The sequence below is a fragment of the Rhinatrema bivittatum genome, chromosome 2, assembly GCF_901001135.1.
Source record: "Rhinatrema bivittatum chromosome 2, aRhiBiv1.1, whole genome shotgun sequence".
NCBI classification, from domain to species: Eukaryota; Metazoa; Chordata; class Amphibia; order Gymnophiona; family Rhinatrematidae; genus Rhinatrema; species Rhinatrema bivittatum.
In genome coordinates this window covers 122,949,731-122,970,663 of record NC_042616.1, presented here as the reverse complement: position 1 = coordinate 122,970,663, position 20,933 = coordinate 122,949,731, and the positions used below count along the sequence as shown (strand labels likewise).

Genomic DNA, 20,933 nt, shown 5'->3' with positions numbered 1-20,933 from the left:
TCCCTGCTCCCTGCTCCCCTGCAAGATTGGATCTTTGGTGCTCCTGCGAAGATGGACGGCTGGCGAGACTTCCAGGAAGGGACCAGGAAAGCTCTCTCAGGAGCTGGACCTTAGAAACGGCGCAGTTGGGAGTGCACGGACTGGAGGAACCGTGACACTCATCTACATGTGAGCACTAGGATGCAGTCTGCAGGGGATGGCCAGCAAGTCAGATGGTGCTAGCTAGGCCAAACTATGAACTCTGTGTTGGCAATCGTTCATCAATTCACATGCCACACATGCCTCTTTTAGTGTCTATTTAAGGCAAAACACATTGGGACAAATCTTTAAACTTACGCGAGGGCGCAGATTTGTTCGCGCAACCTGGTGCGAACAAATCTATGCCCGATTTTATAACATGCGCGCGCTGCTGTGCACATGTTATAAAATCCAGGGTCGGCGTGCGCAGGGGGGTGCACAATTGTGCAACCTGAGCGCGCCGAGCCGAGCAGCCTGCCTCCGTTCCCTCTGAGGCCGCTCCGAAATCGGAGCGGCCTTGGAGTGAACTTTTGTTTTGGTCCCCCCCACCTTTCTCTCCCTTCCCCCCCCCTACTTTATTTCGTGGAGTTACACCTGCCTCTGGCGTAATTTGCGCGCGCCGCCGGCTCCCTGCCCTGGCACAGGCCGCTGTGCTGGAGAACTCGGACCCGCTCCGGCCCGCTGCCGCCCCCCCCACGTGATCATGCAGTACCAGCAGTGCGGACACTTCAAGCTTGTCATTAACCAGTGAGATTTAAATATCTCCCAATGGGAGGATAGGAACAGGGCCATTTTGAAATTTAACACATGGAAAGTGTATAGTGCCTGCTCACACATCAAGCTTTAGGGCTGGTGCATTGTTTGCCATCACAAGATCAGCAGGCCTCTGCAGCATGGGCAGGAAAAGGCAGGCCCTGGGACGATGCTCTGCAGACATAACTGTACAAGCCACTTGTCATGACAGCAATGCTTTTCCTCCCCACCCAGCCACCCCCCCATGTCCATGCCATTTGCCACAAACACATAGCCAGAAATGGAATACAGAAAGAAGCGTCTCTCTTACCTATGAGCCAACCGTCACTGTACAGGCCGTTCTCAAAATTTTCACATAGGCCTGATTGCCTAAGTATAAACAAATCATGGGTACAGGAGTAAGGATGCGAATTCGAGTGTCACAGACCACTTGAATGTTGATGGAGTGGAGGAGCTTTCTGTTGCGGTATATCTCGTCCCTTTCATGGGGTGGAACAATGGCCACGTGAGTGCAGTCGATAGTTCCCAGAACATTGGTAAAGTTTGCTAAGGCATAAAAGCCTCTCTTCAAGTCCATCTAGTCCTGCCTGTCCTGAGGAAATGCTATGAGGCGATTAATGCGGTCAGAAACAGCTGTGATGACCTGGTCTAGACAGTGGGAAAAAGTGGTTTGGGACATTCCCCCATGACCCCTACTGTCATTAGGAAGGAGCTGGTTGCCATGAAATGCAGGGTGGTTAGCAGTTTGATGAGGCCAGGCTCAGTGTGGGGCCTTTCCGTGACCGGATCCAGATCCTCTCGGATTTCTTCATATAATCCCAGGATACCTCGAGAGCTGAAGTGATACCTTCAAACCACATATTCCTCTGGCATGCCCAGCAAGGATGTTCGTGGAGGAAAGATGCGTTCCCGCTGTTGCTGCCTGCGTGCCAGACACTGCCCTGGGCTCCAACCTTGTAGGTCCCTTGCCTCTGCCTCCAGTGCAGGGACTTCTCTAGGAGGGCTTGGAACAGGTCTTGCCTGTTCTTGAGGTTGTTGTTCTCTGCAGCGAGCATCCCCCTACAATTAAACTTGCCACAAACAGTATGGCTTTAGGAAGCAACCACAGGTATTTTTATTGGGCCAGGAAGGCCTGGTAGGTGTGTCCCTTATAATTTCTCTTTTTTATCACGTGTGATAATCGCTGCGATAATACCCGTTATCCGGTATATCAGCCACGGGAGTGTAAGTTTTTTTATCATACCGCAAAAAAAGTGTAGTTATTTTTGGCGTTAAATCCCGTGATACTGTGTGCTACTCTATCGCACGCTGAGTTAGCAGACCCTCATTTCCATTTACACTGCCCAAACTCCTCCCACTTGAATACTCATTTTTTAATTTGCATACGCATGATGAGTTGTGTTATTTATCTCATACGTTACAGCGTTATCGCGCGAGATAAGGCCCATTCGCAAAATGATAAATTATCCTGCAAGAGTGGTGAGTCACAGAAAGGTCAGATAGCTCAACTGCTCTTTTGGGAGTTGGGAGCTGGTGGTCTTGGACAAATTCTTGTACCTCCATCGGGTCATGACAGTCCATTAGGCTGCTATCTTCAACCCCATTCATCCTCCAGATGTCAAATATCATAACTGGATTACGAACTCACTGTGGGAGTGTCATCTGCTTATTTCTGCAGGTTTCAGAACTTGGTTCTATATGTCTCAGGAGCTATAGCATACCAGTTTAACAATGTTTTGTGAACCTGCTCATACTAGGAATACATCTCCAGGGACATTCCTTGAAATGTCTTATGTGCTCTCCTGGTGAGCTTTCCTCCCATATACCTCACGCAGTCACTCTGTGGTATCTAATTTAAGTGACAGATTTTTTCAAGAACATTTAAATATCCATCAATTTCACTTTCTGAATTATTAACCTGGGCAAATAAGTTGGGCCCTATTCAGGCAATGAAGGCACTCTCTATCTTTTGCACAGAGAATGGGCTGGAGCCTTGAATGTGAACCATTTCCATCTTCATCTTCATTTTCTGCAGCTAGAATTCCCTCTCTTCTTGCCACTCTTAGTCCTTCTGTTCTCATCACTCCTCCCACTATTGAAGTTGCATGTAGATCTGCTGGATTTCCACTGATTTGGCATCGGCACTGCCAGATCCTGAGCTTATACTAGTTGAAAACTTGGTCTCCTGCCAGGAGTGGATACACCCTCACTGAAACAGGTGAGTAGCTGTGGACTTCTGGATACTCTCGTATTAGGACAAGCCTGTTAAGACTCTGGTCACTGTTATCAGCTATCAGCATGCTGTCAACCTCCACCAACATGTCACTAATCTAACACTACCATACAAAAACTGAATAGGGGATGGGAACCATACGCACTGTGTTTGGAGGTTACAGAGTAAAAACTACTCTGAATCACTCAGTGGGTGGTGACCCTCAGTCCTTACACTGAACCTGTTACGGCGGTGGCTGCTGTGCTACCGCCTCACCACCAGGGGTCCCTCTAGGGCTGGCTTTCCTGACAGGCCCAGTCCATCTCCTATGTCCACTCTATGCTCTGGGTGTGCCCTCTTAACCCTGCCTGACAGTTGCCTCGGTGCTTCGGCATCGAGCTCACCTGGGCTCCCTGCTCTAGCCTGCCTTGCGCGGCCTTCGGGCCTATCCTTGCCTTGCCTTGCCTTGCGTGGCCTTCGGGCCTATCCTTGCCTTGCCTTGCCTTGCGTGGCCTTCAGGCCTATCCTTGCCTTGCCTTGCCTTGCGCGGCCTTCGGGCCTATCCTTGCCTTGCCTTGTGCGGCCTTTTGGCCTTCTTCCGTGTGTGTGTGTGTGGCCTACGGGCCTTCTGACCTGCCTTGCCCCGTCTATGGTGTGTGGCCTACGGGCCTTCCGTGTGTGTGTGTGTGGCCTACGGGCCTTCTGACCTGCCTTGCCCCGTCTATGGTGTGTGGCCTACGGGCCTTCCGTGTGTGTGTGTGTGGCCTACGGGCCTTCTGACCTGCCTTGCCCCGTCTATGGTGTGTGGCCTACGGGCCTTCCGTGTGTGTGTGTGTGGCCTACGGGCCTTCTGACCTGCCTTGCCCCGTCTATGGTGTGTGGCCTACGGGCCTTCCGTGTGTGTGTGTGTGGCCTACGGGCCTTCTGACCTGCCTTGCCCCGCTATTGGTGTGTAGCCTACGGGCCTTCCGTGTGTGTGTGTGTGTGGCCTACGGGCCTTCTGACCTGCCTTGTCCTGCTTACTGTGCCCTGACCCAGCCTGGACCCAGACACTGCTGACTGCCGCCTGCCCTGACCCAGCCTGTACTAGACACTGCCACTTGCCGCCTGCCCTGACCCAGCCTGAACCCAGACTCTGATTATTGCTGCCTGCCCTGACCCAGCCTGGTACCTGACTCTGTTTCGAGCCTCCTGTCTCTCTCCACCTGGAGCCACCCTGCTGGGTGGTGTGCACGACTCCTGTCCGGAGCCCAAGCGTAACAGTATGCCGAAGCCATCACATTTTCCAGGGGAAGAGATAAGTCTGTGTCCTGCCGGTGAGTCAACTTTTCACTAATTCAAGATGCCTCCTTCTTTAAAGTTTTATACCTGCAGTTCCTGTCAAACTTTGAATTATCCTAGCTATCAGAACTGTCTAGCCTGTGAACTTGTTGGTCAGGAACACTGGTCATGCAATAACTGCAACAAGAAAAATGTCTCTGTCTATCAGGAGTGTTTGAACTGTCTGGCTCCTAAACCAGGGTGGTGGAAATGCTCCTGTCTCCCGTGTTTGTTACCTCCAGGCAAACCCTGCCCCTGTTGTTCTGCTCTAGGACCAGCTGTGCAATTAGAAAAGGCATTCAACTCTCCTAACCAGTATTCTGTTTCTGGCTCAACTAAAACAAACATTTTTGCTGGCAGTTTGAGGGTAGAAAAACCCAGGACTTACCTGGCCAAGAAGGCTTCTGTGAGACCAGTGCTAGAGCCTCGGGAACAGGTTTCTCTACAACGGAGAGAGCTGATTAGCTCTAGCAGGGCTCAGCTTCCCACAGCTGCCAAGTGGACACTAACAAGCACCTTCCCTAGACGTCCTAGAACTGCCTGTGCCTTCTCTAAACTGCTCCTCCAGAAACAAAATCAGGAGCATCAGACTTTGGCTCGAGGTATCAAGCCCACGGCAGTACAATCTGTGTCTTCCATGCACCCTACCTTTAACCATGCTACTCTGCCATCTGAACCTGCTGCACTACCCCGAGAAGAGCCTGAGTCTGCTGAACCGGCCCTGCTGCCGTCCTCGGAGGGGTCCGCACCAGCCCTGCTGACAGACTTTCTAACTCTGCCATCTGAGCCTGCCGAACCGGCCCTGCTGCCGTCTTCAGAGGGGTCCGAACCTGCTACAACGCCCTTGGAGGGGTCTGAACCGGCCCTGCTGCCGTCCCTGGAGGGGTCCATACCGGTCCTGCTGACGCCCCCGGAGGGGTCCGAACCAATCCTACTGACAGACTTCCTGAGTCAGCCATCGGAGTCTGCTGAACTGGTCCTGCTGCCACCCCGGGAGGGGTCCATACCGGTCCTGCTGCCACCCCTGGAGGGGTCCATACCGGTCCTGCTGACGCCCCGAGAGGGGTCCGAGCCTGCTACAATGCCCCGAGAGGGGTCCGAGCCTGCTTCATCGCCCCGAGAGGGGTCCGAGCCTGCTTCATCGCCCCGAGAGGGGTCCGAGCCTGCTACAACGCCCCGAGAGGGGTTCGAGCCTGCTTCATCGCCCCGAGAGGGGTCCGAGCCTGCTACAATGCCCCGAGAGGGGTCCGAGCCTGCTTCATCGCCCCGAGAGGGGTCCGAGCCTGCTACAATGCCCCGAGAGGGGTCCGAGCCTGCTTCATCGCCCCGAGAGGGGTCCGAGCCTGCTACAATGCCCCGAGAGGGGTCCGAGCCTGCTTCATCGCCCCGAGAGGGGTCCGAGCCTGCTTCATCGCCCCGAGAGGGGTCCGAGCCTGCTACAACGCCCCGAGAGGGGTCCGAGCCTGCTACAATGCCCCGAGAGGGGTCCGAGCCTGCTTCATCGCCCCGAGAGGGGTCCGAGCCTGCTTCATCGCCCCGAGAGGGTCCGAGCCTGCTACACCGCCCCGAGAGGGGTCCGAGCCTGCTACAATTGCCCGAGTAGGATCCGAGCCTGCTGTACTGGCCCAGCTGCCGCCCCTGGAGGGGCCTGTACCGGTCTTAATGCCGACCTTGGAAGGGTCCGGACCGGTCCTACTATCGCCTCAAGAAGGGTTACGGACTATTTCTCTGCCCCAGGTGGGGTTTGTGTTCCCCTTGTCACCCCAGGAGGGGTTATGGAAATCTGCACCGCCTCTGCTACCCCAGGAGGGGTCTAACCCTGCCGCCTTGTCCCAGGAGGGGTTATGGACTGCCTTATTGCCTCGGAAAGGAGTTGAACCTGCCGCATCACCCCCGGAGTGGTCTCCCGTTATTCTTGATTACCTCCTGCACAGATGGGATCCAGGAGGAGGGGGAGGCCTTGAGGGGGGGGTACTGTTACGGCGGTGGCTGCTGTGCTACCGCCTCACCACCAGGGGTCCCTCTAGGGCTGGCTTTCCTGACAGGCCCAGTCCATCTCCTATGTCCACTCTATGCTCTGGGTGTGCCCTCTTAACCCTGCCTGACAGTTGCCTCGGTGCTTCGGCATCGAGCTCACCTGGGCTCCCTGCTCTAGCCTGCCTTGCGCGGCCTTCGGGCCTATCCTTGCCTTGCCTTGCGTGGCCTTCGGGCCTATCCTTGCCTTGCCTTGCCTTGCGTGGCCTTCGGGCCTATCCTTGCCTTGCCTTGCCTTGCGTGGCCTTCAGGCCTATCCTTGCCTTGCCTTGCCTTGCGCGGCCTTCGGGCCTATCCTTGCCTTGCCTTGTGCGGCCTTTTGGCCTTCTTCCGTGTGTGTGTGTGTGGCCTACGGGCCTTCTGACCTGCCTTGCCCCGTCTATGGTGTGTGGCCTACGGGCCTTCCGTGTGTGTGTGTGTGGCCTACGGGCCTTCTGACCTGCCTTGCCCCGTCTATGGTGTGTGGCCTACGGGCCTTCCGTGTGTGTGTGTGTGGCCTACGGGCCTTCTGACCTGCCTTGCCCCGTCTATGGTGTGTGGCCTACGGGCCTTCCGTGTGTGTGTGTGTGGCCTACGGGCCTTCTGACCTGCCTTGCCCCGTCTATGGTGTGTGGCCTACGGGCCTTCCGTGTGTGTGTGTGTGGCCTACGGGCCTTCTGACCTGCCTTGCCCCGCTATTGGTGTGTAGCCTACGGGCCTTCCGTGTGTGTGTGTGTGTGGCCTACGGGCCTTCTGACCTGCCTTGTCCTGCTTACTGTGCCCTGACCCAGCCTGGACCCAGACACTGCTGACTGCCGCCTGCCCTGACCCAGCCTGTACTAGACACTGCCACTTGCCGCCTGCCCTGACCCAGCCTGAACCCAGACTCTGATTATTGCTGCCTGCCCTGACCCAGCCTGGTACCTGACTCTGTTTCGAGCCTCCTGTCTCTCTCCACCTGGAGCCACCCTGCTGGGTGGTGTGCACGACTCCTGTCCGGAGCCCAAGCGTAACAGAACCTGATTATTCCACCTCTGCCACCAAAAAAGAAGGGAGGTTAGTCACATATAGTCTTTGCACTTTCCCAACACCCACCATTTCTTGAACCCATGGCCATCTGGAGGTCCCAGTAGGCACTGCATAAGACTCACCTGTTCAATTGCCCACTACTTGCAACCACCCACCCACCTACCAAAAGGGGTTCAGCTTGCTTTTGAACAATTACTCTGCCCGCAAAGCTATCCTTGAGGTTTTTTTCTGGGGGCACTGTGATGCCACAAACTAGGGGTCCCACAGTTCCAAGAGAAGTGCACATAGATCACACATTCAAAACACTGGAATCACCCAGCTCTTCAACTGGGATTTCAAATAAGACTCATGGACAGCAGTAATAAACTAATGAGTTTATTATTAACAAGGAGGAACAGTGAACGAAAATGATAACACAAAAACTGCATTGCAGCAAGCAGGGAAAAGAAAAAGAGTGCATAACATTATTTACTTCTGATTGAACTTAACTACAGACTAAGCACTGCTCTAACTTAAACCGTGGTGGTTATAGTAATTCTGGCAATTTGACTTAAATTGTATGCCTCTCTCTCTTTTGCTTCTAGCTGCTGTCAAACAACTGTCACTTTCCACAGACTCTTTTTCCAGACTCCACGGCAGTAGCAGTGATGTCATAAGGTGGCTTGATTTTTTTCCTTTTTTTTTTAGGCGTCTGGAACTTAAGTGGCATGCAATATTTGTAAATAGTGCACACTGTCTTTTGGGAGGCGCACACTGTTTTCTGAGGTGGGAAACAGGACCAAAAAAGGAAAACTAAAAATGTTTCAAATGAAACAAAAACCAAACGACCTGGATTGGCGTATGCAAATTAAAAAGTGAGCCACTGAATATATTTGGATATCTTAAAGTTAGCCAGATATGTATAACCAGCCAACTTTAGGATAGCCCTTTTGCCCAACCAGAGGTGTCTGGGTAAATCAGACGGCTAACTCTGAATACTGATTTAGCCAGTTAATTTATCCAGCCAACTTGACTCTTACCCGATCCACCCATTCCCTGTCCCTGACTTGTCTGGCTGAAAACTTAGGTGGCTAAGCCACATAGATGGCTAGGTGGTGCCTGCTGACCATAGCCGGATATTCAGTGGCACACTTAGCTAACTAAGGGCCTCATTTTCTAAAGTATCGCAGGCCTGCGATACTTTAGGAAATGAGGGGCGGGGGGCCGAAACGGGGGGGCGGGCCTGCACTAGCCGGCAGCGATCGCACCGTTGCGGTGCGATTGCTGCCGGTTTTGCACCCAATAGCGCCACCATAGAAGGTGTAGCTATTGGGCGCGAACTCGGACGCGAAAAGGGCCTTACCTTTTTGTCGTCCGTGGCGTCTTCGTGGAGTTGGCCCCGGTGACGCCCCGACTCTTCCAGGGCTGACTCCGCCCCCATTTTGGTATCGCACGCAATAAGGGACTTTTCGCGTGCGATCCGGATGGAAAATGAGGCCCTAAGTGGCACTTAGCTGGCTAAGTGCTGTTTTGAATATTCGGCTCCTGTTGTCCAATAGAAGGAGTTTTAAATTGCAAACAATAATGTCTACGGGGAAACTACTATTCTTCCACATTCCTCCTACTAAAATCTCAACACTTATCCCTAAAATGGTGCTAACTTTACCAGGGTCCATGAATAAGATTATAAGAGCTTCCTAGCTCATTATCATCCTATTTCCATCATTAGCATGAAGTTCACACTAAGTTTTAGCATGCAAGCCCATGCCTCATTTAGCCTGGGCTTTACACAGTAAAACAATAGGGGTCAATTATCAAAAAAGTTCACTACTTCACATAGGTGCTGTTCTTCTACCTATCTGTGTGCAAGTGAAATGGCAATGCCATCCTAGCCACTTAGAACTCCCACCAAGGGAACCTTTCATGCTGCATGTTAACAGGCTTTATCTCCTTCCCAAAGCTGCTTTACTAAACCTTTGTCTCTGTAGAGAACTGTATAAACCATGTCCTTGCCTTTTCCCAAGACAGATGGGAATAAACAACCCCTCACATACCTATGCAATTATTTCTTGCAAAACATATACAGGCCAATTTTAAAAGGCCCGCGCGCATCAAAATTGGGGGTTCCATGTGTGGCTGGGCCCCTGTGCGCGCCACGCACATTTTACATAACTCTCGTTATGCGCAGAAGTGCCGGGCCAAGTAAAAGAGGAGGTCTGGGGCGTGGTCTGTGCGGAGAGGGTGGGACGGGAGGCGGGATGGGACAGCGTCTCTAGATGATGTCTGGGGAAGCGCGCACTGGCAGCTGGCCGGTACGCAGAAGATTCTTCTGCTTCAGAGGAGCAGTTAAGTATTAAAATTAAAAATGAGGAGCTAGGTAGGGTTTGGTTAGAGGTCAGGGTGGAAAGGGGAAGCGGGAGAAAGGATAGGGTTAGGGTTATGGAAGTTCCCTCCCAATCCGCGCCTTAATTGGAGCGGACTGGGAGGGAACTAGGAAAGGCCTACCTGCGTCGTCATAGCATATTTTTAAAAAATCCCCCCGATGCGTGCATGACAGACACCCACCCGCACGTGCGCACACCGATTATAAAATTGAGCATGCATGTGTGCGCGGATATCGTATTTTATAACATGCGCATGACGACGCATGCATGTTATAAAATCGGCACGTCCATGTGCGCATGCTGGGAGCTGCGTGCACATGGACGCATGCGCGCAGCTTTTAAAATCCACCCCACAGCTTTTAGGTTCTTTGCAGCTTTTGTTACAAAAAATTAGAAAATTTTACAGGCGCTTTGTGCCCTACTGCTATGACAGGCATTTTTTTTCTAAATAGCTGCTGTTGGTCAAAGTTATGCAGATTGATGCAAAAGAGGCTCAACAGCAGTAAAACAGAAACTGGATCAGTAGAACGAGACAATTCAATTGCTCCCAATTGCATTTAACTTAGCTTTTTTACCACAGTTATCAGTTATTTTGAAATGTCTATTTTACTAGTTCTAACCATATTCTTTACAGTTCTAAAATAAAACAAAGATGTGTATGCTGTGGAATGGTTACTAACATGCATGCAAATCTCCATCCTTCTATTTGCCTGTCTGTATATTCATACAAAGTAGGAATCACCACTAAATTAGAGAATGATAAATGTTTCTGACATCACAATCACTTTCAAGTGTCATGTCATGAACAGAGGCTTCTGATATCATAAAGGAATCATGAATGGAAATTAGGTTAATTAAAAACTGCTTGCTGCACATAGGAAAATGAGATATGCACAGTACAGTATACTGATCCTTTAGTATTCATGAACTCAACTGAAAGGAGATTATGTGTTTCTCTCATACTGTATTTTAGCAGTAAGATCATGCATAATCAAGTCTGCTTGCTACTGCAGTCCTTTTATGTAGTAAATTTGTGAATTGCGTTATCAGATGTAGAACTGTGACATAAAAGAAGGCTTCTGGAAGGTAATTAGACTACTTGCAAATAAATACAAGTTGCAGAGAAGTAGAAATGTCTATAAGTCAGGTCATTTGCCTAATAGACGTTATCGTGCATGAAACCAGTTCAAATGAATATATGCTAATGGTGTTTTAAAATTAGATTTTACATTTCATAGCTATTTGAAATATGAATATACACACGATACAATACATTGCTCAGGGCAACAACTATCAGTCATTTTACCAATTATCAGCTCTAATTTCTCTTTCAAACTATGGCCCAGAGTCTTCTCTCTCTGTGATTTGCTCCCTTGATCTCTCTTCTTCCTCCTTTCTTTCTGAGCTTGCTGAAACTGTTTTCACTGTCTGCACTGAAGATGAAGAAAATGACCCATAAAGCGCTTCTATAGAAGAATCCCTCATGAGGGAAAGCAGAGGAAAATTCCCAGAGACTGTCTGTTTGAGGCTTAAAGTTGCCGATATACTGCTGTACCACATTATCTGATAGCCTCAGCGCGCGCCTGAATCAGTCATTCCAAACAGGAACCCATGTGAGAGAGTACATTTTCAGTATTACTTGTCTCCTGACCTGCTTAAAGACACATCATTGACGTTCCTGCATCCTAGCTTCCAGGCACTCCACACTCGAGCACACTTGGGTTTCAATTTCATTTTGTTAGTGTGACTTAACATGTCTTGCATGAGAATATACAGTATTTATAGAGTTCCATGAGACTCACTCACTGTTCCATATGAATGATATTTTGATTTTCTAACACTGCAAAATAATTTCTTCACCTAAAAAAGTTTAGATGGTTATCTAAGTATCAGCAGCACATAAATACAGTGCAAAAGGCAGAGTAAAAGAAAAAGAATCATCACTCATGCCTGTGCTTAAAATTGTATACAATTGTTCCCTGAGAGATTACTTTCAATAATTACAATAGCTAATCACTTACTTATATATATATATATAAAATTTCATCTAGCACTTGATTCTTCGCAGCAAGACCTTCATGCAGTATTTTCTAGGGGTGTGCATTCGGATTGACCGCATTAGTAAAACGCAACTCATATTTTTTTTTTACTTAAAAAATTGATTCGACATAAACGATCGGATTTCCCACATATCGAACATAGATATGTTCGATATGTGGGAAATCGCGATTGTTGAGCCAAAATAAAAATATAAACCCCCTCACCCTCCTTAATCCCCCCCCGACTTACCACAACTCCCTGGTGATGGAGCGAGGAGTGAGGACGCCATTTCTGCAATCCTTGGCGAGAAGCATGTGACGTCGGCGGCACGTCGAGTGACGCCGGCGTCACGTGATTCCCGGCTCGTTCGCGCCGGACGGCTCGTTCGGCCCAAAAAGAACTTTTGGCCAGCTTGAGGGGGTCAGGAGGCCCCCCCAAGCTGGCCAAAAGTTCTTTTTGGGCCGAATGAGCCGTCCGGCGCGAACTTGCCGGGAATCACGTGACGTCGCGTCTGAGTGACGCGGCGCCACGTGATTCCCGGCGAGTTCGCGCCGGACGGCTCGTTCGGCCCAAAAAGAACTTTTGGCCAGCTTGGGGGGGTCAGGAGGCCCCCCCAAGCTGGCCAAAAGTTCTTTTTGGGCCGAACGAGCCGTCCGGCGCGAACGAGCTGGGAATCACGTGACGCCGCGTCACTCGACGTGCCACCGACGTCACATGCTTCTCGCCAAGGATTGCAGAAATGACATCCTCACTCCTCGCTCGATCACCAGGGAGTTGTGGTAAGTCTGGGGGGGGGGATTAAGGAGGGTGAGGGGGTTTAAATTTTTTTTTTGCACATATGTACATATACCCAACTCATTGGATTTTTTTTATGTCCATATTGGCCGCAAGTGGGACCCCCTTTCGGACATAAAAAATATGAACATAAAATTTTGCTCTGCACATCCCTAGTATTTTCTCACACCAACATCAGACTGGAATATACTCGTCAAACAGCTTTTACTGTTTCCATTCTTTGTGAAATTGTATTATGAAACAAATTATTTCAGGTTTCAGAATAAATCTCAGAATAAATCTCAGTTTTTAATATTTATTATTATTTATTTATATTTTTGTATGATTATTGAACATAGTTATTGTCTGGTTTAGTTAACTGATTACATATGATTAATTGTATTATTGATTTTAAATTATGTATGGAAATGTATTACAATTTTTGATAATATAGAATTGTTTTTAAATTTGTTTTATTTTAGCTTGTAAATTTGTTATGATTTGTGAACTGCTTTGATTATATAAGTTGAATTGCAGTCATCAAATAAATTATAACAATACTTATACTAGTATTACCAATAATATCCATCATATTACAAATAATGAGGTGAATTTTGAAAGGCTTACATGTGGAAAAAAGGCCATTTACATGTGTATATATGTGTGTTTGTGAGTAAACGTACACGTGTAAAAAAGGGGCTTGTTAGGGGCATGTTAGGTAGGATTTACATGTACATGTATAGTGAGATATTTTAAAAGCTGTATTTAAAAAAGGATTGGATATGTTCTTGGAGGATTGGATAAGTTCTTGGAGGAGAAGTCCATTACCTGCTATTAATTAAGTTGACTTTGATAATAACCACCGCTATTACTAGCAATGGTAACATGGAATAGACTTAGTTTTTGGGTACTTGCCAGGTTCTTATGGCCTGGATTGGCCACTGTTGGAAACAGGATGCTGGGCTTGATGGATCCTTGGTCTGACCCAGTATGGCATGTTCTTATGTTCTTATATGAGTGAACATCATCAAAATTACATGAGTATATTGACTACTGCTCATTTATGCATATAACATCAAACTTTCATTTTGAATTTCGACTTGGCCTTTGGCTGGCTGGCTTTTCCAGATGAGTAGACACAGGAGCAGGCTACAGGGTGGGAGGGAGTGTACCAGGGACAGACTAGGACCTATTGGTAGCTAATCCCTACAGAATTGGGTCATACAGGACGGTCACTGGGAAAAACTAAGTCAAACAAGGGTGGGGGTGGACGTGAGTGTACCTGGGATAGACTGGGCCATACTGGTAACTTGAACATACTGGTCTATACTGGGGCTAACTGTGACAGATTTGGAGGGAACTGGGTCATACAGGGCTGTACTGGAAGGGGTAGGAGTGCAAATTAGTGGGGCATACTGGGACTTACAGGGGTTGGGAGACAGTAATGGAGATAATCTTTTCAAAATGACTCACAATGAACAGTCTGCAGCACTGCACCATATAATAAGTTGGGATTTCTGTTTGCAAACTAGGAAGAATATTAATTTTACCATTTCTGGTGCCTCTTAAGGTGCCTTGGAATTTTTACAGCTGTTTTTAGGTTTGTGATTTTTAAACTTGGTTATGGTCCAGAGGTCAGTCTCTTCTTCTTTTAGCTAGGAGGGAATAAGGACAATCAATAATATAATCACCCCTGAAGCAGACATCTTGTTGAAACATGGTCATGTTGTGTATATTGGCTCCATCACTGTGCTACTTTATGTTTGATTTTATTGTAAATATTATTTTATTGATATTAATTTTGTAATATTTTATCACACATTTTAAAATACATATTTATTCATGTATTTTATTATCTATTTATCTTTTTGTTTACCAATCTTGTTGTTTCTTTTACCCAGCCAACTCTTTGACTTGTTGACTGAATATGGGAACAGCTGATGGCAATTATATCTCAGACCCAGCTCCAAGTGATAGACTGGCTCTGATAATTTCCTAAATTCAGTTTAGCTTTATAGTCCATACCATTTACCAGTGGTGGAAATGAGTGAGGGGTCCAGTTCATTTAAACAGCAAAGAGTGACTGATTGCTCTCAGCTGGGATCTTTGGTCTAAGTGTCCTCAAAAAGCACATGATCCTGTATGTTTTGTAGAACACAAGGCTAGGCGGTCTTCTAGCAGGCAGATGTTCTTTGTAAGTCTTTGAGAGACCTAAGTGTGGTTAAGCATTCGAAGGGATTGTAAGATGGGAACTGGGAGCTTTCAGAAAAGAAGCACAGTTCTACCTGAAAGGCTAGTCAGTGTGAATATGGAGAGGGGTAGGTTTGGTACTAAACATTTACTGATCTCTTTCTGCTGAGCTCCTACAAGCATCTGCTTTCCTGAGCTGATTGTTTATTGTCTCCTCAAATCTGGGGAGGTTCATTCAGAGCTATCTCTACTCACTCTTCTATCTCCTCCCAGATGGAACACATATGAACTGAGCTAACTGTTCAGACTCCTTCAGCCTGGACTTCACCTGACTTACTCTCGTCAAGTTCCCTTGACAGTAGGAGGCAGTCGTTTTCCAGCTGAACTTTGGAAGCTTGATCATCATATGGCCAAATGAACTGTAAGTTGATAAGGCCTTTAGGTCGCATTTTGCACCACTCAGGTGAATCTTCTCCAGGGCCTACCTTGGGATACCTAGGTAATTTACCTATGACTGGCAGGTTTAGCTCTAAAACAGGGAAAGATTCACCAATTAAGGAACCTAGCGGTTCTTCGACTTGCAGTGCAATTCAGCTCAGGCTGGTATTTGTCATTAATAGGTACAGTACTGTGTCTGACACCTCCATACAAGGTGTGGCTCCCATGGACAATCCAGATTCTAAAAATCTGGTATTTGGTGAGAAGAAAACCAATTTATTTAACATTTGTTGACCTTTGGCTATTCTGATTGTTGCGTCTTTCGGTCACAGACGGCTGCAACCGCTCTGCCTCACCTCTTTACCTTTCTCCTCCTCCATGTTTCTGGTGCCGAGTGCCAAAACCCTCAGCGTCTCGAACTCAGCATGGGCGTCCCCATCTGCCATGCTCCTTTCTGTGGCCTCCTAGGGCACGCGCGCCTGCTGCCTACACTTATCTACACGTCATGACGGGAACCTCGGGGGCATCCCCACCACATGACATAAATAGGGATGTGCAGAGGGATGCCATACGTTGCATTTGTGATTCGGATTCGTCGTGGAGCAGATACGTTGCATTCGGCCGTATGGCGCCCCGATGCGTTAATATGGCGATTTCTATTCATGTCCCAGCTAAAATTAAAATTAACTACAACCCCCCACCCTCCTGACCCCCCCCCAAGACTTACCAAAACTCCCTGGTGGTCCAGTGGGGAGTCCGGGAGCCATCCCCTGCACTCTCACACCCTCGGTGCTGGTTTCATCATGGCGCCGATAGCCTTTGTCACAGGGGCTACCGGTGCCATTGGTCAGCCCCTTCTAGTCTGCTACAGACAACATCATTCACTAGGTCTACATAGGCTCTCAGTCTGATAAGACAGTCTAAGTCCAGCCTTAGCTTGCAGGTCCAGCGGGCTGCTGGTGCGCCATCACCCGACCCGGGGGCTGGTCTGGTGGCCCCTAGGGACTTATGCGCATCCCAGGGCTCTGCGCGCGCCGGCGGCCTAATCAAAATAGGCGCGCCAGCACGCGAGGGCCCTGCGCACGTAAATACGGCCGGATTTACGTGCGCAGGGCATTTAAAATCCGGCCCAATGTGTATGCTCCTCTGAAATAGATTTTTATTTATCAGATTTGGCAGGACATAGCATTTAGAAAATAACAACAATTCCTATCTTTAACATCCTGGCTACTATACACCAGTTTTCCTTAAAGAAAATTATATATCATGGGTGGTAATAAAACATGCCATACACCTTAGCCTGCTTTGATATAAATAATTGTGGCTAGTTTACTTACCCCTGATTCCAATGTTCAGGCAATTCTGTTCACCTCTGACAAAGGTTCCAGCTGGAGTGCTAGAGAGCATGGGCAGGCAGAGACTTGCTTCCTGGCTTGGCTGGCAGAGCTGACAGGGCTGTTTCTCACACTTCGGGACAGCAGGGAGATCTGGCCGGCTTCATACCCTCCTTTCGCTTTCAGTGTAGAGTCCATCAAGCTAGGATGAGAGAACATTGTACAAATCTCATCTTTGTGTGACTTTCCTCACTCTGAAGGACATCAAATCTTCACAAGACTGTACTGTTCTGTTCATACGTCTCACTTTGAATGTCAAAGTGGCCCCTAGCCCCTACACTACTACCTAAACCTCACCTCGAATAACTAGGTGGGCCTCATACCTAACTACTATAAGGGCATCTTTCTCTCCCTGTCTCCCCCTCCCCCTCCCCAGTGGTTGTAGGTAGGAATTGCAACAATTGTGGCACTTACCGCAAAGTGCAAAAAAGTTATTGAACTCTGCGGTAATACCTATGCGAAGCGCTAAGATAGCACACTTTGCAATAAATGTTATAGAAGGGAGGCCTTGAGAGGCCTTGCATTCTGTTATAGAGCAATCCCAACATGAGGGGATTGTGTGCCCTTGGCCCTCGGCACGATCCCAGTCGAATCCAAGACAGCACCGAGGGTTGGAGAGGTGTGTCCCAGCATGGGGGAAGACTAAGTCTGACCCTCTGCCAGACCTGCATGCTTCTGGAAGCCAACAACACTATGTTAGTATTTGAACAGTCCTCCAACCGTTCCCAGCCCTTTCGGACCTGCTGCTAGGTATCGGCAAGAAGTAGCAGGCTGGACTAAGGATGAGGGCAGAAGGAGGCCTTGTGACACAGAAGACTCAAGACATGGATGAGAAGACTCTGGAAGTGGATGAGGATCTTGGAAGACTCTTGGACGAGACGAGAAGCTGGGAAGGTTCGGACATTGGCACTGTCTCTCAGGGCTCCCTACACAGCCCACCAACACGGGAGGACCCAATGGGCTGGTCACAGACCACCCTGTCCCACTGCATGCCCTATACAACCTGAAGAGGCTGGTCACGGACCACACGGAGAGCGGGACAAGCGCAGGAAGGGAATCCAGCAGAGACAAAACTCCAATGATGAGGCCAGGTGTCATCTGGAGAACCACAGGAGCTGGAGGGTCAAGAGGACTCGGAAACACAGGAAGAGAATCCAGCTGAGATGAGACTCCAATGATGAAGCAAGGTGTCATCTGGAGAACCAGAGAAGCTGGAGGGTCAGGAGGACTCAAAATGAGCGAAAGATTAGCGAAACCTCGGAACATCAGGAAGTGAAACATCAGGAAGCCTGGAACATCAGGAAGTGGAACATCAGGAATCCTGGACTGGGAACCTTGAAACATGAAGACATGGAACATCAGGAAACCACAAGAAGCAACGAAGACTCAGGAAGCAAGACGAGACATGGAGCTCCTACGAAGAACGAAGACCTGATGGAGCGCTGGAAGACAGGAACTTCCAGGGATAAATAACTCCAATGCAAGGCAAGGCAGAAGTGTTGGAGAAGCCCTTTTATAGGGCTGAGACAGGAAACAGTCATCAGGATGCCCGGTGCATATCCAGCCATGGGCCCTTTAAATCTTGTGAAGAGGCGCGGCCCGCGCCTTAGGAACAGGAAGCAGGAAGTTGTGCAGGACCATGGCCAGCGGCCATGCTGCTGCTAACGCCAAAGAGCAAGGTGGGGCCGAGGAACAGGCCCAACGTTGTCGGCAGCTCTCAAGTCACAGAGGGCAGACTGAGGAGCGGCTCCAGCCACAAGGAAGACCTGGGACTGTGGCTTCCAGACAGAGAGAAGGTAAGAGGCTGCCCATGAGGGCAGAATCTCAACAATAAATAGGTTATTACCATAAAACACGTCCCTCTTCCTATCACATGCAATAGTTTGATGAATTCTGGCCTTAGCTTGCAGGTCCAAGGGGTAAAAATGTTAATGATGATCATTTTCAAACACTTCAGGCAGGGACTTGCAAACTCCTTGAGAGATTTGAAAACGAACTCCTTCATAATTTGTACCTATCGGCTAGCAAGCAGATTTTCAAATGGAAACTCCCAGTGGATTTTCCCTTTGAAAATTTAGACCTGGCGGGGATCACATGTAAGAAATAAAATAAACCACCTCTGAATTTTCTGCTTGCTTTATACTAGTTGCATAGCATGCACAGTAAAGTATGAGTGAAAATTTCAAAATGAAATTCCTGTGTAATCTTTGCTTTCCTAGTCTCCCCTGGCCCTGCCACTTTTTAAAACTCTTAGGGAACTTGCAGGTCCTCAGGTAGTTTCCCACAAGCTCCTTGAGGGGTTTGAATATTACCTCCATTATAGCTGAATCATAAGTAACATTATAGTTACTGAATGCAACCATGCTAGAAACAGATGTTTGGAAATGCAGACTCCAGAGGTATCTCAAATGCTACACCTCCAAAAACAGATCCTGACACAACAGCATAAAGTCTGAGAAATCCAAAGATAAGTGTAATGATCCAGAAGATTCTTCTCATTGACTTTTCTTCCATGCATCTTAGACATCATCCACTGAACTGCTAGAATCAACTACCTACATAGCCACTAAACTGACTGATACTACCAATCTTGTTACGATTTATTTTATAGATAAAGATCATGAAAATGAAAATGATTGTGTTCATTTTAAACTCTAGAGATATACACAATTTACATATCTAATTTAAACAATATTATCATCTCTTTTTAATGATCTATTTTTAATGAATATTGTATGCCACTTGAAGAAGAGCATAAATAATCAAAAACTTAATATTGGATACATACCTCCTGGTGTTCTTATTAGTTTCTAAATAATAAATTTCATGGTGAACATGTAATTAGCGCCTCTTATACATAGCCAATAGGCTACAAAATAATCCTTTGTTCTAAGAAAATGATACATCATTGATTCAAGGATCATGTATGCAATCCTATGTTCTTCAAACGTTTTCTAAAAATGTATTAAAAAGGATGTAGCAGTAAGAGAAGAAGCTGCAATAAGAGAGTAAGTTAACATGCAGAAGGTACCAAAATATGTACAGACAAAGTGTCTTAGTTCCAGCTGAACTAAAAACAGAAAGACAATAAAATTGTTAGAGCTTAGTTTAACATTAGTTAAATATACAGGTACATTTTGACAAAATGAATTGCAACATCAGCTGCAGCATCATTTCCTTCTTGTGAAAACAATGTCATGAATATAATAAACACTTATATATTATAACTGTCACCAATATATGAATATAAACACGAATAGCCGCCTAATCAGGGTCATCCTTCTTTTCTAGCTAATTCTAATCATCATCATCACAGGGCTGGGTTCTTCTGTCCTCATTTTTATTGGCAATTAGAAATTAATCACCACTTGAATCTGGTTAATGGATTGATGAATAAAACTCAAGCTAAACAAAAAGTTTATCATGTTTATGCTAAAAAAAAATTGAACATGCATGGTAAAACTCTGCTTACTGAGTGTTGCAATAAGATTTAGCTTAGACACATTATAAAATATCTCCAATAGTGTGCACATACTATTATCATGCACCAAAACCTAAAAATGTATTGATTAAATAGTATGACCAAGTTACATACCAATGGGGAATTAAATAGCATGAGCATGCTAAACCAAGCATGCTCGATCAGTTCTTTTCCCCTTCTCGTTCCTCCTGCTTGTTTCCAAAGGATATGCAAGTAATCCTTGCAGATGGGAATTGTTTGTAAGGCTTAGGGAAGAAATGGAAAAGCTACTAAACTCCAGGAGAGGTGGTGAAGGGAGAAAAAAAGAGTTCCAGGAAAGCAAAAAACTGACATGAGTATGTGTTTATAACCAGTTGTCATCTATGTCAGTACAGGTCTTCAAAGAACGGACTGAGAAAATATGGTTGAGGATGGAAGGGGCAATCTTGGGAACACTCTGGCTTGACTCATAAATGCACAGGCAACTGATCTTTCCCAACTCTATAACCATCTTGTGCAAGCTGTTAGAAAAGAGCTCTGTAATCAAAACAAAGTAATTGGTGAACTCACAGAAGCTTTTGAGACTCAGGCTGATGTTCAGCTTCAAACCTTTGAATGCCTACAGTGGTGTTTGCTCACATTAACAATGACAATGACAGTAAAGTTCTTTGCCCTTTGGTCACCTATTGACTGGAAATACATTTGTTTTATGTAAATAAAGGCAGATTTATTTTTAAGTGCTAAATGAAATGTTGGAATGGCTCCTCTATCACTTCATTCTCTCTGTGGTTTGGTCCCTCTCCTCCATGTCTCCCCTCTCCTAGTGATGCTCTGTGAAAGCTTTCTTTTTATATTGGGAAAGAGAGAGGGCTAGGATGGCCACTGGCTAGACACTTGCCCCTTGCCAAGGGGACGATGCAATTATGTGC

The 20,933-nt window shown here is 47.4% G+C and overlaps 1 long non-coding RNA gene across 2 annotated transcripts in view; it reads right to left on the bottom strand.

Moving 5' to 3' along the window:
- LOC115086045 overlaps positions 1-16,699 on the bottom strand; it is a 66,184-nt gene extending 49,485 nt beyond the window's left edge. For both annotated transcript variants that reach the window (XR_003855031.1, XR_003855032.1), the window contains exons 1-2: positions 16,488-16,699; positions 14,073-14,177 (exon numbers count right to left, since the gene is read on the bottom strand). This is a non-coding gene — a long non-coding RNA (uncharacterized LOC115086045). The remainder of the gene's footprint in view (positions 1-14,072; positions 14,178-16,487) is intronic.
- Between the last annotated feature and the right edge of the window lie 4,234 nt (positions 16,700-20,933).